Consider the following 14,014-nt stretch of genomic DNA (forward strand, 5'->3'; position numbering starts at 1 on the left):
GCAAGAAAGAATTACAGTCTGGACGTGACTGAAAGGTAGGCAGTAATAGGGATAGTTAGCTAGACGTCCCAACTGCAGCCGCAGTACGGACAAAAGTGCCGGCATTTATAAAAAGGACTCCCACACAGGACTACCCACATTAGCACGAAAGTGCTGTAAACATTTCTCACTAACCATTTTTTCTTTTCACAGGTGTTTGCAGAAAAATTCTTTTTCATTTAAATTTATTATTATTTTCTTTTTCCCTTTTTTTTTTTTTTTTTTTTCATACATCTTAAGCGCTCCTTTCACTCCGTTTTAAGGCTGTTTGCATACCGTTAATAGCAAAAGCCCAAAGGAGACTTCAAACAAGACTTCAGACAAGACTTCAGACAAGACTTCAGACAAGACTTAAACCAACAAATGCATATTAACCTCACATAGAATACCACTGCATTTACCATAATTGTTTCTTATCTTCATCTCTACAACCTTCAGGTAAAGACACACATAGTCGATAGGGAATACCGGCACAGATATCAGCATTCACATATTCCCCCATTCATGTATCATCAACTAAAATGTGCTCCCCCATTTTGTCGCAACCAAAAGCCGAAGAGAGCTCGGTAAAGTTTGACAGCCCATCCACAGACCCGTACCACGGGATAAGAAGGAATTCAAATGTATACTTCGCAATACCTCGAAGCTTGATTTAAGACACGTACGGCATGATGATACATGACCCCCCAAACATGGATTCATACACACATGCTTCTGCTATCTCACTAGGTCATACCCTTTTCTCACCTTCTCCTCTCCTCCCCTACCCAACCATAGAAATATTTACACATGACATATATTTTTCTCTTTTTGAAATGTTTTAGGAAGTGGCAGTTATTGGTGACTGCCAAAGGGTGGACTGTCAAAGTCAGAAAAATATCATGATGCACATTACCATATTTGCACCTCATGCGTGTCCCCGCTGCGCGTGCCCACGCTCTCCCGTGCGTACGCATACCCGCTGGTGCGTGCACCCGCAGGCGCACGGTATGCGCATTTACGGTAGATTTTGTGTGCGTCTAGCGGGCGACTCGATCGTTACATATTTTAACCATATAATGTATTTTGTAGATTATGGTCCCTTTGATAGAATCTGAAAGTTTAGTTAATGTAGCATGTTCATGAACAAAGAGATCCCTCTTTGTTTGATACGAAGGGTCAGACAAGGGTTATACAGTGGTGTTTAGTATCCATCGGAAGAGTATTTAATTAGCAATATTCCGGTGTTGGTTTGAAGCGGATTAATCGCTCGTGCGAATAGTTATGGACATAAGAAGTTTATGGACTTTTACTATTATTTGCACTTTATTATCCATGCGGCGGGAAACCTAGTTTCCCACCCACCTGAGCAGTTGGAAATAGTCACAGCCCACCTGTATGAATCGACCTATGACCTTTTGTTATAATGCGGAGACGAATTCCTGTGTCCAATGAACAATGAGATTGTAGGGACCATTGAATTGTATTGTGTGTGGTGCATAAATAGACAAGCCGATCTGATCCAGCTCCCATTCTACTCTATTCTCTTCAACGGTTCTCACCACTGATAATCGGGAGCTGGATATCCAGAGGCGCATGCGATTGTTTCCTTTGTGCGTAAGTTTTCTCCGCAATCATATTGCCTTTATTGTTATTGTGAGCCATATCTCTCTCTCTCTCTCCTCTCCTCTTTCTCTCTCGTTTCTCTTAAGTGTTATTGTACTGTTATTGTATTTTAAGTGTAGTTATCTGGTTAGGTAGTCTATGTTATATTGGTAGTGTATGACTTGTATTGTATTATTCTTTTGCAAATAGAACGTTCACATAAGGTGTTAGAACCTCAGCAGGGTGTCTGTGTCTCTCTAGCTGGTACAAAGGGTTTCTGAATTCTAAATCGCTCTAACAGTATTTACATTAACAAGGTTAAGCAGCGTTATATCGCTGCAGTATTTCAGTAGTAAAGTTTTACAATACAAACTCAATCATAGTGTGTTGCATACAAGGGTTACAGTGTAAGCATAATCTGTGTTTAAAGTTTATAAAGGTTACTGTCTGTGTGTATGCTCACTGTGGGTATTCCGTACACCCAGCACAGCGTGTGTACTTTATTTGCATACCACGTGCGAGGTCTTCATACGCAAATAGCGTACGGAGTGCGTAGCATGTGCACATGGTTTAGCAGCCATTACGGCTACACGGTATTAATATATAGCTAATGTTAAAAGGTAGATATTTGACTCTATCAGTACAGAGACATCAGATAAAGTGTCCTAAAAAATGTGGTTGTACTCACTGTCCACTTAACCACAGACATGTGGACAAGTGGAACAGTGCAGACTAAAGACTATATGACTGTGACAGCACACTGGGTAGATGTATCACCTTGCATATCAACAACAGTAGTGGCACCAGTAGCAGCATCTTACAAACGCCAGCTCGTTCCAAGACAGGCTACGCTGTGTTTCACCAGTTTTAGTAAGAGGCACACCGCCGACAACCTCTTAGAGAATATGAGGGTAATCATCGTCCAATGGCTTACCCCACTTAGACTCTCCTGGGGATTTATGATATCAGACAATGCCACCAATATTGTGTGGGCATTACATCAGGGCAAATTCCAGCATGTCCCATGTTTTGCTCACACAATAAATTTGGTCTTGCAGCATTTTTTGAGAAATGACAGGGCCATGCAGGAGAAAATTTTGGGACGCTTTCGCCATTCAGCGACTGCTTGCCGCAGACTGGAGCACCAGCAAACACTCTTGAACCTGCCCTGCCATCACCTGATGCAAGAGGTTGTAATGCAGTGGAACTCAACTCTCTATATGCTTCAGAGGATGGAGGAGCAGCAAAAGGCCATTCAAGCCTATACATCCACCTATCACATAGGCAAAGGAGGGGGTATGCTCCTGACTCAAGTGCAGTGGAGATTGATTTCCATGTTGTTCAAGGCTCTCCAACCCTTTGAACTTGCCACACGTGAAGTCAGTTCAGACGTTGCCAGCTTGAGTCAGGTCATTCCCCTCATCATGATTTTGCAGAAACCGCTATAGAAAGTAAGGATGAGCTAAGATGGATCAATTCCACTCAGTATGCGGGACTTGTGGATGAAGCCCTACATTCGCTTTGCCAGGATCCGAGGGTGGTCAATCTGTTGAAATCAGAGCACTACATTTTGGCCACTGTGCTCGATCCTAGGTTTAAAGCCTACGTGGTATCTCTATTTCCGGTGGACACAAGCCTGCAGAGGTGCATAAACCTGCTTGTGAAAACACTGTCAGCTGAAGCAGAACGTGACATGGCAACAACAGCTCCTTCTTCATTTTCTCCCGCAACTGGGGCTGCCAAGAAACAACTTAGATATCCGATTCCTAAACAACCTGCTGGCGATTATGCAGGTCAGGCAGGACCAACTTTGAACATCAGCTCCAGACTGAAGGACCTGCCCACAATTTCTGACATGTCTACTGTCAATGCATATGATGCTGTCTCCATTGAAAGAATCGTGGAGGATTACATCGGTGACATCATCCAAGTAGACATGTCAGACAGTCCGTACCTGTACTGTCAGGAAAAAGAGGCAATTTGGAGGCCCCTGTACAAACTGGCTCTATTTTACCTAAGTTGCCCCCCTCCAGTGTGTACTGCGAAAGAGTTTTTAGTGCAGCCAGTAGCCTTGTCAGCGATAAGCGTAGGAGGTTACTTCCACGCAATGTGGAGAAGATGATATTCATCAAAATTAATTATCAATTCTACCGGGAAGACCAGCCTCCAGAAAGTACAGAGGGACCTGTTGTGGATTCCAGTGGGCACAAATTAATACTCTGTGAGGATGAGTATGTGCACAACACTGAAGGGGGTGAGGAATAGGTCGGTGAGGATGACATCTTGCCTCTGTAGAGCCAGTTGTGCAGGGACAGATTAAATGCCAGCCTGTTTTGTGGGGGCCCAAACGAACCAATAATTTCAGCCACAGTCATGTGGCAGAACCTGGTGCTGAAATAATTGGTTTGTTAAAGTGTGCATGTCCTGTTTGTACAACATAAGGGTGGGTGGGAGGGCCCAAGTATAATTCCATCTTGTACCTCTTTTTCTTCTTTGCATTATGCACTCTTTGTGGCCTAGTTTGTAAAACTGCCATCCTGTCTGCCACTGCAGTGCCACTCCTAGATGGGCCACATGTTTGTGCCGTACACTTGTGTCGCTTTGCACAGCCATCCAGCTACCTCGGTGCAACCTTTTGGCCTAAAAATAATATTGTGATGTGTTCAGAATAGACTGGAAATTAGTGGAAATGAATGTTATTGAGGTTAATAATAGCATAGGAACACAAAAATAACAAAAAAAAAAACAAATTCAGTGATTTTAGCTGTTTTTATACTTTTTTCCAAAAAAATACAGACCCAAAACCAAAACCTGCAAGAGTGGTTTTGGCAAAACCAATCCAGATCCAAAACCAAAACACAAAAAGTGGCCAGTGCACACCCCTAATCGCAATCTTTCCTTAGCTTCATAAGTGTTCTATCCTTCTGTCTCCTCTTCCACATCTTATTCCTTGCCTGGTTACCTTTCTTGGTATATCATCATGCCTCCTCTACATTTCCATATTTTCATCCACTCATATTTCTCCCATTTTTCTGTCTCTAGTCCTCACCTTGAAGATAACGCTGCCCTGCTTTACCTACCAGCCAGTGGCTCCTTGATCAGCAGTGACACTCTGGTGGGAGAGATGTCATGGCATCTCTCTCTACTCACTGTATGGAAGCCAGAAAGACAACGCTCTGGAGGGAAGAAGTGGCACCTTTGGCAACAACATCATAGCAGGCACCCGACAAATGGAGATTGCAGTGTTGGATAGTTCTACCCCCATGAAATTTTGCACTTTGTGTGCTGTCACCAGCAGCAACACCCTATTTACACCCTGAACTAGAGAACCATTGTGTTAGGGAAATAGACTGTATACTCCAATTAGATAGGGACTGATGTGCTTGGTATATTTATACAGCGCTGCCAAATACTTTGGTGGTGATAAATAAACAATAGTGGGATTGCTGTAAAAGTATACAGTTTCAGTATGATCCCTTTAAAAAATATATTTCTGCTTCTGAGGTACGTATGTACAACATTTCCGTACTACAGAATAAATGTTGATGTTAATTACAGAAATGTATTGTTCTCAGCAGAGGTAGCTATATGTTTGCATTGAGTAATACTTGTGATATGAGAATCCTATATATTGAATTAAATACAGTACATCTGCTTGAGCAACAGAAATTGTGAGAAACAAGGGACAATAAGGAAATCAATTATCTGATACAGACAAGGCTCTCTCTTTCTCTCTCTCTCTCTCTCTCTCTCTCTCTCTCTCTCTCTCTCTCTCTCGTTTACCTGTAGTTTACTAAATCTGCTGGCAAATGGCCAGTTTCAATTCTTTATCCTTCCATCTTAAAATCTGTAGTGCTGAGGTTATTAAAATGCCATTCTGATTTTGATGTGCCTTTAGTAATCATTTCAACGTTTATAATGTCGACACAACAATTTTGACACCAGAACATCGACGTGGACTATTGACAGGCACAAGGTTGATATCCTCAAACAGTGTCAACCTCTGAAATTTGAATGCGTAAAATGTTGACATTCTGAGAATGCCGACCGATAGGGTTAGGCTGCAGGAGGAGGATAGGGTAGGGCTGCGTGGGTCGGGGTGTTGGTAGGAGATGGCTAGGCACTAGGAGGAGGATCAGGGTTAGGAAATAGAGATAGTGATAGGGGATATCGATATTGTTGCCAAATGGCTACAACTACGTCAGGAATTTTTCATGTCATCTCGATGTAAATCTGTTGTAATTCAGACGTTGTGGCCATTTGGCAACATCAGACCGACCATTACCATCTGGAAGTGAAACTGGAGTACTGCAGCCACAAGGAAAAGGAAGTTCAGGATCAGCACGAAGGCAATGTGACCGATAAAGGGTTAACTGGATTGCAGAGCATCACCGGTCCTCACTGGAAGTCACTGTCACATCACAGCTGGGACCTGTTTGTCAACAGTTAATCGTGTTGCCATATCATCAGGGAGACATGACGAATGTTGACATGGTGACTGTTGACATGCTGTATCTTGACATTTTGACCTTGATGATATTCTCATGTTAACATAACTGTCAAGATGGTATACCACACCCCTTTAAAGGTTGAATGTGAAAACTAGTGGTTTGCTCTAAACCATACAAGGTTTGGGATTTAACAAATCAGAAACATAAGATATGACTATAAACAATCCGTAGGTTAAGAAAAACTGCATGTCTGTGCCTAAAAACACATACTAAACTGCACAACTGCAAATCTGCTACTTGCTTATCTTTTTTTAACCAGTGTCAGAGAAGTCATACGGAGGTTAGTTGAAAATCTTTTTAATAATCCACATAAACGACCTTAACAATAAGCGAGTTCCTTCAGTGGGCGGTATTCAGATGATATATCATGCCGAATCTCCTTTCTAAAGTGATCCCCGTTATCTCGCATTTTTTTCGGAGTTTGAAAGGGTTTGAAGGAGAAACTGTTCACCACCCTGAGATGGCGAACAGTTTCCTAATGCTGCAGAGGGCTTCAAAAAGATCCCTCCCTGAAGTGTCCTATCACCTCTGGCTGCTTACCGTAGCTCCCAAGCAGTCCTCCTGTGAGCTGGGGTCATGGGAGCGGTCACTGCAGCGGTGGCGGGAAACTGATCCTGCTTCACAAGCGGCTTTGGCTTTGGCGTCCGCTCTGTGGCGGAGAGGCAGCAGGGGGAGCAATCACTGCGGGCAGACACTACAGAGAGGGAGCGCTGGACAATGGGGGAAGGCTGCGGGGATACTGAGAATAGGCTGCGGGAGAGGAGGGGAGCGATCACTGAGCAGGCACTACAGGGAGGGTGCGGGGAGAGGAAGCAGACAAGGGAGTGAGGATGTGGGGAGGGAGAATGGGCAGGTAGTGGAGCTGCAGCCGTCCAGCCAGAGTATCACTTTTCCGAAAACTGTCTTCGGAAAAAGACCCGTTTTTCGGAGGTGATAATTTTATAATAGGGCATGAATTATGAAATAATTGTGAACGAATACAATGAGATATGAAAAATGAATATTCTCATTGCACAATTTGTTCATGATGAATATGCCCCTAAGTGAGCATTGTATGATTGTTTGAAAGGTTAAACTAATTCATTACAATTTGAATTAACATTTTTATTCAGGAAGTAGATTTTCAATCTTGACTCATCCAGTGTAGTGCCAAAAAGACAACATAGGATATTAAACCTTTTATTTTACTAAAGCTTGTGTTGCTTCTGGGCATCTTGTATGTATTTGTGTCACTCTGTGGATGTGGTGTTTCCTTCTTTCTTACAGGAATAACGATTAAATAAAGCAGGTAGTCTAAGGGAAGAAAAGTAATACAGTAATAGAAACACATCACATGTAGACCCCATATACTAGCTTGTAGTTTCCTCGCTCTATGGAACACAGTTCTTTAAAGATAAATGTCACAGTTCCATGTGACACACAGATAATGTCACCAATCCAAAACTGAAGTGATTTTCACAGATCCTATTGCTGTAATTGTTCTTTTACGGGTCCTAAATTAACAGATTATGGGCGTATTATAATTATTGTTCAAATAGAATATCAATTTGCCTGTAATGGCAATATGCTGAAGGTTTTATTTAATAAAGTATTCTCCATTATATAAGCTGTAAGAACTATCCATACATTTGCAGAATATAGAATACACAAATAATAAGAACGTAGTACAGTACTATACAGTAGTTACAAGATAACAGGAGGATTATGCAGCTCAGGTGTATTTGAGATAAATATATAATGTAATACACAGAAACAGCAGGGTGACAATGATCTGCACAGATAACTGTTGTATTGTTTTTATTTATTAATTTATTCATGCATGAATTACATTTATAATAAATAGTCTACAGTATATTAGCTCCTTTGTAACTTTTCCAGGCTCTTTCATGAACATTTGCGTTAGCCTTATCATTTTTCTTTTAAAAGATAGAAAATATTTGTTAAACATATCTGACTAATATATATCTTCTTATTATCACCACCTCTAACCTCCTGCACATCCCCAGGGAGATAGTATGGAAAGGTCCCAGCTTAATGCTATATTATAACACATTGTAGCAAGAACCCAATTGCTCAGTGACATGTTAGAGACCAGTAATCATGCCACTTTTTTTTTTGCAGAGTTAAAGTACTACTCTTTTAGTCAAAAGAGGAGTATATCATTATCCAGGATTAAACCTAAAACTAATTTGCATTATGATTAGAGATGGGCATCGGCCCCCATGTTTTGGATCTGTATTAATTTTGTACTGTACTTTGGTTTTGGTTCTAATTTGGCAAAATGACCTTCACATGCTTTTGTTTTTGCTTTGGATCTTATTTTTTTTAATGTTAAAAACTGCTAAAATAATTTACTGTAATTTGGTCCTGTTTTTGTTCCTACAGTATTATTAACCTCAATAACATAAATTTTGGATAAGTGAGGGCCGATACCACCCCTTAAACATAACATTGCAAATGGTGTGGGCATGCTCATGGGGTTTAGGGTCTCAGTAGGGACAAGGGGGATGTGGGTGGGAGCTCTGGGTGAAGGAGGAATGGTAGGGGGCACAGGTTTGGGGGGATGCTCAAGGGGGGCACAGGGCTGGGGGGGTTGCACAAGGAGACACAGGGCTGGGGGGTTGCTCAAGGGTGCACGGGGTTGTGGGGGCACACAAGGGGGCAAAGGGTTGGGGGATTCTCAGGGGGCACAGGGCTGGGGAGTGCTCAGGGGATATGGAATAAGGTGGGGACACTCAGGGGGGCCCAGGGTGGAGGAAGGGAGCTCAGGGTGGGGGAGACATAGCCCCTCTAATGCCAGGAATGTTAGGTCCTCCTCATGCAGAGCAGCCCCCAGGTCCAGCAGTAAGCCAGAACACCCACCGGTTGCCAGTGTTATGTAAGTGAGGTGCCCTTGCAGATGACAGAAGAGATAAGCCAGCCCTGGATCCCTGGCATATCCTGTCAACCTTCCCCCACTCTCTCACCTTAGGCACAGCGGCAGGCTCTCCTCGAGTGGGCACACATCCAATTTCTGACAGGCTCCAGTGCTCTGCAGAGGAGGCTGGAGCAGAGTTTATCAGCCAGAGCTTGTTCCCTTCTCCCCATAATGTGACGTGGATACACTTCTGTCTGTCAGTAATGCACTTCTGTCTGTTAGATCCAATCAGCGGTCACTACCACCTTAACAGGTTGCTGGTTGGCTGAGAATGGCTGTTACAGATGTGAGACAATCCAAAACACACAAGATCCGACACCGGAAAGAGGACGTTTTGCCTCATTTTTGGATCTGAGCCAGACGAGAAGACTCAAGCTGTGACTCGGATCTGCTCGTAACTGCTAAGTTGGGGTGAATTCAGTTTCCAAGACCAAACCGGCTTATCTCTAATTATGATGTTGAAAAAGTCTATGTAAGCAAGGGGTAAATGTTACAACTTGAACATCGGACAGTCAAGGCTATTTACAGTAATTGTTAAGAACAGTAAAAAATAAATAAAATAATAACAATAAAAAATTATTATTAATAATAATAATAATAATAATAATAATAATAATAATATGCACCAGATCTGAATTAAGGTTTTGGGGGGCCCTGTGCAATTCAACTTTAGGGCCCTAAAGAGCCAAATTCGGGATGCAAAATGGCCACTGCAACTAAGCTGCTGAGACCAGTAAATCTGTGACTGAGGATACAGTTGCTGGCTTTGGCATTCTCTGAAAAAGGAGACGATAAGCCTCCATTTTCTGAGATGGGCCCAGTTTCCGCCCCCCAGATGCCTGCAGCCTGTCAAGGGATGAATAAAAGAGTACAGGAGAGGAGAACTAGAGGAGATACAGATAAAGGGAGGGTACAGGAGAGCAGAGAGATAGAGAAAGTACAGTAATAAGAAAGGGAAGATGATCTAAAGGGGTAATTCAATTCTGAACAAAGGGTGCAAATTGATGTTGCAGCAGCTTTTAATCGCCGACAACAGCACCACATCTCGCACCCTTCGCCCACCTAGCTGATTCCAGAATTCACACAAAAGTGCTCTCTACCCTATGGGTCAGCAAACAGTCAGAAAGCCCACTCAGAGGGCGCTGCCAGCTCTCCTGTACTCACCACAGCTCTGCCCCAAGTGTATCCAGATCTCTGCTAGCTACAGGGATCGCACAAGTCAGGCAAAATTACATTAATTAATTATAGAACCAGAGTTGGGTAATCAGCTCCCTAATTGTGCCCATCTGGTGGTGCACCCTGAATCAGTATTGTAGCTGGAGAAAGTTGCAAGAAGAAAAGAAGACTCTTGTGTGGGCGCACTTGTTATTATCGTGACAAAATATGTTGAATAAGTGAACTAAAACCAAATTTTATTGAATATATAAAATATATAGTATCCCACAATTATGTATACACAAGGAAAACAATTATGGTATACCGGTGGTATAAGGATCTAAAATTAAAATATGTTCTGGTTATCTATATCAATAATAGATCAATGAGAGATTGCAGACACTATCAGTACTGCAACATTATCTCATCACACCTGCACAAGCAATGCTTGTATTTAATGAGACCTCAATGGGTTAAAGTCACAGAATGGAATTTCAGGACCTTTAATATCCAACATCCATTATCCTTATTGTAATTCTTATAACATACAGAGCATATAAAAGCCTAACCGGTCTGTGGCCTATAGGATAATTGATAAGAATCCAGGCATAAGCTTTAGAATTAGATCAGAAGAAAGAAAATGGTGGTGATCCTGCTGTTAGTTTTAAGTCAGGAAAAATTTTAGTGTATGCTACTACACAAAGTATTCCCTGGGGGTCCCCCTTCCAGGTACTCGCCAGGCCCAACACCGTTTAGCTTCCAAGATCAGACGAGATTGGGCGTATATGGTGTGGTATGATAGTAGACAGTAGGACACATATCCTGAACCACTAATGAGAGTGCACCTGAAATAGCATCTCAGGATATCCCAGAGAGACAGTGATAACAGGAGGAATTCACAGATTTGTGAAGCGTGGATCTGCTGTCCGCGTTAGACAGAGAATTCTCTTAATCGCGGATGAGAGTCCACAAAGTAGGAAGAGAGAATGGTGCCAGATTCCTAATTTTGCAAAGAGGATATCCACACAAATGTTATCATATAATTGAAAAATATATGTTATGATATTTACCAAGGCTCACAGGTGCAAGATATTGTGATTATAAAGATTATCTGAACTCAATAGCAATGCTCAAATGCAGATATAAGGGACATCTTTGCCATAAACATGTCTATGTGTATACATGTGTAACAGATTCCTGATATTACACATTAATTATATTTACAGAGGTACTATGGTGTGATTGGAGAAACCTGATATTTTTCCCGGAGTTTATAATGCCAAAGCTGGAGAGATCATATGCACCCAATAGCCATGCATGAAATGCAAGTAAACGAGGGCATCTCTACCATAACATATCTGCATATACATATGTGTGGCATGGAATACATACATAGAGTGAGTTTCCATCCACAGAATTGGTCCAAATAATATTACATCCACAGAATCAGTACAAACAATATTAAAGTTGGTATTTTGAATTGTAAATATCACATCTTAAGCAATTTAAATAGTACTGACAATCTGAAAGGATCAAAGAAAAAAAGGGTATCGGTTACCACTCAGGTCCCTGAGTGGTGTGTAACTCAGAGAAGTACTGCCAGTGCTGCATGTTAATTGGCAGAAGTCCTAAGGGATTAATAGAGTATGAGATCCATAGGTTAGGAAATGGAGGATAATGGGTCCATGTGTGAAGGAAGACGCGTTTCCCCTGTTCAGCCGGGCTTGCTCACTTCCAATTGTACCGAGAAGGTCTCAGGTTGGAGTTTAAATGCCCTGTCTCGCTGCTGTTAACCAATCAGCGAGGTCAGTGACTGATTGCTTGTAACAGCTGACGTAAATGGTATTATTCCCCTCAGTGGGGTTGCTAGGCAACGATTGTTGCGTGTCATAAGTGCACTGCATATGTCGTCCCCAGCGGAAGTATGAAATACAACTTCCGTCGGGTTACTGGAGAATGAATCAAATTGATAATGACTTAATATTACTATAGATGCATCGGTGGAAGTATATAATATGATGCCCTACGCCTCATTGCTGGGAAAAAATAAAGTCGCGGACCAGGGCGCCGGATGCAGCCCGACAATGGAGCTGGTGGAAGTACGTACAATGACTTCCGCCGCATTGCTAGGTTACGGGCTACGTCACAGTGGTACATGAGTCCAGCGTCCAGGCGTGTGAGGATTGCCATAGCAATGCCAGGATGCTAGTGAGTTGCAAGCACCAATCTCAACCATACATGCCTAGTTAAAGGACAGAGCATTCAGGATGTCAGTATGTACCCGGATCATGCCCAGACATACTCACCTGAGGGGGAGCCCATGTAATTTGCTATGTTACTGAATTACTGGGTCCCAAATAGTGTATATACGGAGATATGGGTGATATAGCTCAGATGCCTCAGTAATAACACCCAACTTATTATTCCCATACTATATGAAATGGGATAAAAGAAAAAGGTTTATTGTATAATTGATCTTTCCAGATATTGAATTGGTCCTGGGGGGCTGTGAGTGAGAATAAACTAGGGAAATAGTAAATGGGATCTCAAAAGGTTTTTATGGTTGTATATGAAGTATGTGTATGTGTGTAACATACTGGATCATGCAAATTGGTGATTGCAATATCATTAACATAAGGTAATGCTCCTGCATTAGCGTGCAAGACAAAGTGATGGTGCCTTTATTGTGAAAAAAAGGGGGTAAGTATAGTGCATTAGGTGAATATTTGGACCAACTGACCTGATCAACAAGGTGGAATGGTGAATAAGTAATAAACTAGTGTGGAAAAAATAGAAACAGAAAACATGAGGGCCACTGCACAAAAACACCAAGGATGGGAGGGGGGGGGGGAATGGTTGCCTTGGGGTCAGAATAAAGTGAGTTCGCTAGGGGAATTAAATGGGACCATATATTGATGTTATTTAAAGTAAAGGAAAGACAATGGTTGGAAGTTTGCAGAGGAATTGTGGGGATTGGAACAAGAAAGTAAGTTTGACTATATTGGGTTAGAGAGAATAACTGAGAGGTTGATTGTCTGGGTCTTCTGGATCAATAAAGATCTGCTTCATAATAAATCTACCATGAGTTTTAGGAGAACTCATTATCATAAAAAAAAAAAACCATAGTTGTTACTCTCATTAAGGCCCATCGGTCTGAGTGTATTAAATCTAAAAATCCATTCAGTTTCTTTCTTCAGGAGTTCCTTAGTCACATATCCTCCTCTTACTCCAAGATTTATTTTCTTCAGGCCAAAAATATTCAAATCCTTTTGCAAAATCCTTATGATGGACAGCAGATCCACGCTTCACAAATCTGTGAATTCCTCCTGTTATCACTCTCTCTCAGGGATATCCTGAGATGCTATTTCAGGTGCATTCTAATTAGTGGTTCAGGATATGTGTCCTACTGTGTACTATCATACCACACTGTATATTCCCAATCTCGTCTGATCTTGGAAGCTAAATGGTGTTGGGCCTGGTGAGTACCTGGAAGGGTGACCCCCAGGGAATACTACGTGTAGTAGCTTACACTATAATTTTTCCTGACTAACACTAACAGCAGGATCACCACCATTTTCTTTCTTCTGATCTAATTCTAAAGCTTATGCCTGGATTCTTATCAATTATCCTATAGGCCACAGACCGGTTAGGCTTTTATATGCTCTATATAAGAATTACAATAAGGATAATGGTTGTTGGATATTAAAGGTCCTGAAATTCCATTCTGTGACTTTAACCCATTGAGGTCTCATGAAATACAAGCATTGCTTGTGCAGGTGTGATGAGATAATGTTGCAGTACTGATAGT

At 41.9% G+C, this 14,014-nt stretch overlaps 2 pseudogenes; one reads left to right on the plus strand and one right to left on the minus strand.

Moving 5' to 3' along the window:
• Positions 1-10,894: 10,894 nt before the first annotated feature.
• Positions 10,895-11,013, minus strand: LOC134937092 (5S ribosomal RNA; annotated as a pseudogene).
• Positions 11,014-13,614: 2,601 nt separating this feature from the next.
• LOC134937473 (5S ribosomal RNA) lies at positions 13,615-13,733 on the plus strand (annotated as a pseudogene).
• Positions 13,734-14,014: the final 281 nt, after the last annotated feature.

The sequence above is a fragment of the Pseudophryne corroboree genome, chromosome 6 (genome assembly GCF_028390025.1).
Source record: "Pseudophryne corroboree isolate aPseCor3 chromosome 6, aPseCor3.hap2, whole genome shotgun sequence".
In the NCBI taxonomy this organism is placed as follows: Eukaryota; Metazoa; Chordata; class Amphibia; order Anura; family Myobatrachidae; genus Pseudophryne; species Pseudophryne corroboree.